Below are 4,617 nucleotides of genomic sequence, written 5' to 3' on the forward strand. Positions count from 1 at the left end.
GAAGAGACGATGAATAGTGTCGATGAATCTGAGCATCTCAGCATAGGCAATGTTGTATCCGTGACAACTTCTTGGAAGGACGGTGAGTGCGTCAGAAGCGTGCGTTTGCGTCATTGATGCAAAGTGTGGCAGTTGTCCAGCGTGTGTATATTCGCGTTGTGATAGTTATTTGGAGTGCGGTTTCATTGTTCAGCATTACCATATACTCTAGTCGGTTAGGATAGCTGGCTCTCACGTCAGCAGACCGGGCGTTCGAGTCCCGGTGTGGGAACATCTTTTGCTGTTCTTGCGTTCTGCTTCTTGTATCTCGTCTTCTTCGCACGTTTTCACAGCGGAATTACAACAACCACGTCGTCGTCTCTCGGTAAGTTTCGCCTGCGAGTCCTTACACTCCTGCATGTAGTAATGCCAAACCTTCCGTCTGGGTCTTTTCACGGTGGAGTGTCGCCACTGTCATCAGCAATGACCTTTCCTCGGACGCCCACTAGCGTCAACTGGCTGAGCCGAGTCAAAGGACGGCAAGGTGGCCTCGAGCAGCGTGTAATAAATATGTCGTGCCGACGAGACGATGAATAGCGTCGATGAGTTTATGCGGCTTAGCAAAGGCAATGAGCGGAGTCGTATCCGTGAGAGCGCATGAAGCGTGCGTTTGGGGCGTGGTTGCAGTGGTTGCAGTGGTTGTGCGTGTTTGTATTTGCGTTGGGTTTGTTATTCTGAGTGCGGTTTCATTGTTCAGCCTTCCCATATAGTCTAGGCGGTTAGGATAGCTGGCTCTCACCCAGCAGACCCGGGTTCGAGTCCCGGTGTGGGAACATCTTTTGCTTTTTTTTCTTTCTGCTTCTTCTATTTCGTCTACCTCGCACGCTTTCTCAGCGAGATTACAACAAGCGCGTCGTAGTCACTCGGTAAGTTTCGCCTGCGAGTCCTTACACTCCTGCATGTAGTAATGCCAAACCTACCGTCTGGGCCTTTTCACGGTGGAGTGTCGCCACTGTCATCAGCGATGAACTTTCCTCGGACACCATCTAGCGTCAACCGGCTGAACCGAGTCAAAGGACGGCAAGGTGGCCTCGAGCAGCGTGTAATAAATATGTCGTCCCGACGAGACGATGAATAGCGTCGATGAGTTTATGCGGCTTAGCAAAGGCAATGAGCGGAGTCGTATCCGTGAGAGCGCATGAAGCGTGCGTTTGGGGCGTGGTTGCAGTGGTTGCAGTGGTTGTGCGTGTTTGTATTTGCGTTGGGTTTGTTATTCTGAGTGCGGTTTCATTGTTCAGCCTTCCCATATAGTCTAGGCGGTTAGGATAGCTGGCTCTCACCCAGCAGACCCGGGTTCGAGTCCCGGTGTGGGAACATCTTTTGCTTTTCTTTCTTTCTGCTTCTTCTATTTCGTCTACCTTGCACGCTTTCACAGCGAGATTACAACAAGCGCGTCTCGGTAAGTTTCGCCTGCGAGTCCTTACACTCCTGCATGTAGTAATGCCAAACCTACCGTCTGGGCCTTTTCACGGTGGAGTGTCGCCACTGTCATCAGCGATGAACTTTCCTCGGACACCATCTAGCGTCAACCGGCTGAACCGAGTCAAAGGACGGCAAGGTGGCCTCAAGCAGCGTGTAATAAATACGTCGTCCCGATGAGACGTTGAATAGCGTCGATGAGTTTATGCGGCTCGGCAAAGGCAATGAGCGGGGTCGTATCCGTGAGAGCGCTTGGAAGGATGGCGAGTGCGTATGAAGCGTGCGCTTGGGGCGTGGTTGCAGTGGTTGCAGTGGTTGTGCGTGTGTGTATTTGCGTTGGGTTTGTTATTTTGAGTGCGTTTCATTGTTCAGCCTTCCCATATAGTCTAGGCGGTTAGGATAGCTGGCTCTCACCCAGCAGACCCGGGTTCGAGTCCCGGTGTGGGAACATCTTTTGCTTTTCTTTCTTTCTGCTTCTTCTATTTCGTCTACCTTGCACGCTTTCACAGCGAGATTACAACAAGCGCGTCGTAGTCACTCGGTAAGTTTCGCCTGCGAGTCCTTACACTCCTGCATGTAGTAATGCCAAACCTACCGTCTGGGTCTTTTCACGGTGGAGTGCCGCCACTGTCATCAGCGATGAACTTTCCTCGGACGCCCACTAGCGTCAACTGGCTGAACCGAGCCAAAGGACGGCAAGGTGGCCTCGAGCAGCGTGTAATAAATATGTCGTCCCGATGAGACGATGAATAGTGTCGATGAGTTTTTGCGGCTCAGCAAAGGCAATGAGCGGGGTCGTATCTGTGAGAGCGCTTGGAAGGATGGCGAGTGCGTATGAAGCGTGCGCTTGGGGCGTGGTTGCAGTGGTTGCAGTGGTTGCAGTGGTTGTGCGTGTGTGTATTTGCGTTGGGTTTGTTATTTTGAGTGCGGTTTCATTGTTCAGCCTTCCCATATAGTCTAGGCGGTTAGGATAGCTGGCTCTCACCCAGCAGACCCGGGTTCGAGTCCCGGTGTGGGAACATCTTTTGCTTTTCTTCCTTTCTGCTTCTTCTATTTCGTCTACCTTACACGCTTTCACAGCGAGATTACAACAAGCGCGTCGTAGTCACTCGGTTAGGTTAACGTCAAACCTACCGTCTGGGTCTTTTCACGGTGGAGTGTCGCCACTGTCATCAGCGATGACCTTTCCTCGGACGCCCACTAGCGTCAACCGGCTGAACCGAGCCAAAGGACGGCAAGGTGGCCTCGAGCAGCGTGTAATAAATATGTCGTCCCGACGAGACGATGAATAGCGTCGATGAGTTTTTGCGGCTCAACAAAGGCAATGAGCGGAGTCGTGTCCGTGAGAGCGCTTGGAAGGATGGCGAGTGCGTATGAAGCGTGCGTTTGGGGCGTGGTTGCAGTGGTTGCAGTGGTTGTGCGTGTGTGTATTTGCGTTGGGTTTGTTATTTTAAGTGCGGTTTCATTGTTCAGCCTTCCCATATAGTCTAGGCGGTTAGGATAGCTGGCTCTCACCCAGCAGACCCGGGTTCGAGTCCCGGTGTGGGAACATCTTTTGCTTTTCTTTCTATCTGCTTCTTCTGTTTCGTCTACCTTGCACGCTTTCACAGCGAGATTACAACAAGCGCGTCGTAGTCACTCGGTTAGGTTAACGTCAAACCTACCGTCTGGGTCTTTTCACGGTGGAGTGTCGCCACTGTCATCAGCGATGACCTTTCCTCGAACGCCCACTAGCGTCAACCGGCTGAACCGAGCCAAAGGACGGCAAGGTGGCCTCGAGCAGCGTGTAATAAATATGTCGTCCCGACGAGACGATGAATAGCGTCGATGAGTTTTTGCGGCTCAACAAAGGCAATGAGCGGAGTCGTGTCCGTGAGAGCGCTTGGAAGGATGGCGAGTGCGTATGAAGCGTGCGTTTGGGGCGTGGTTGCAGTGGTTGCAGTGGTTGTGCGTGTGTGTATTTGCGTTGGGTTTGTTATTTTAAGTGCGGTTTCATTGTTCAGCCTTCCCATATAGTCTAGGCGGTTAGGATAGCTGGCTCTCACCCAGCAGACCCGGGTTCGAGTCCCGGTGTGGGAACATCTTTTGCTTTTCTTTCTATCTGCTTCTTCTGTTTCGTCTACCTTGCACGCTTTCACAGCGAGATTACAACAAGCGCGTCGTAGTCACTCGGTTAGGTTAACGTCAAACCTACCGTCTGGGTCTTTTCACGGTGGAGTGTCGCCACTGTCATCAGCGATGACCTTTCCTCGGACGCCCACTAGCGTCAACCGGCTGAACCGAGCCAAAGGACGGCAAGGTGGCCTCGAGCAGCGTGTAATAAATATGTCGTCCCGACGAGACGATGAATAGCGTCGATGAGTTTTTGCGGCTCAACAAAGGCAATGAGCGGAGTCGTGTCCGTGAGAGCGCTTGGAAGGATGGCGAGTGCGTATGAAGCGTGCGTTTGGGGCGTGGTTGCAGTGGTTGCAGTGGTTGTGCGTGTGTGTACTTGCGTTGGGTTTGTTATTTTAAGTGCGGTTTCATTGTTCAGCCTTCCCATATAGTCTAGGCGGTTAGGATAGCTGGCTCTCACCCAGCAGACCCGGGTTCGAGTCCCGGTGTGGGAACATCTTTTGCTTTTCTTTCTATCTGCTTCTTCTATTTCGTCTACCTTGCACGCTTTCACAGCGAGATTACAACAAGCGCGTCGTAGTCACTCGGTAAGTTTCGCCTGCGAGTCCTTACACTCCTGCATGAAGTAATGCCAAACCTACCGTCTGGGCCTTTTCACGGTGGAGTGTCGCCACTGTCATCAGCAATGACCTTTCCTCGGACGCCCACTAGCGTCAACCGGCTGAACCGAGCCAAAGGACGGCAAGGTGGCCTCGAGCAGCGTGTAATAAATATGTCGTCCCGACGAGACGATGAATAGCGTCGATGGGGTTTTGCGGCTCGGCAAAAGCAATGAGCGGAGTCGTATCCGTAAGAGCGCTTGGAAGGATGGCGAGTGCGTATGAAGTGTGCGTTTGGGGCGTGGTTGCAGTGGTTGCAGTGGTTGTGCGTGTGTGTATTTGCGTTGGGTTTGTTATTTTGAGTGCAGTTTCATTGTTCAGCCTTCGCATATAGTCTAGGCGGTTAGGATAGCTGGCTCTCACCCAGCAGACCCGGGTTCGAGTC

At 52.4% G+C, this 4,617-nt stretch overlaps 1 non-coding gene across 1 annotated transcript; it reads left to right on the plus strand.

Annotated features, from left to right (window-relative positions):
• The first annotated feature begins 4,556 nt into the window (after positions 1-4,556).
• Positions 4,557-4,617, plus strand: PITG_29734. The gene has a single exon. It is a non-coding gene; the product is annotated as a tRNA-Glu (tRNA).

This window comes from Phytophthora infestans, genomic scaffold (genome assembly GCF_000142945.1).
Source record: "Phytophthora infestans T30-4 supercont1.68 genomic scaffold, whole genome shotgun sequence".
NCBI lineage: Eukaryota > Oomycota > Peronosporomycetes > Peronosporales > Peronosporaceae > Phytophthora > Phytophthora infestans.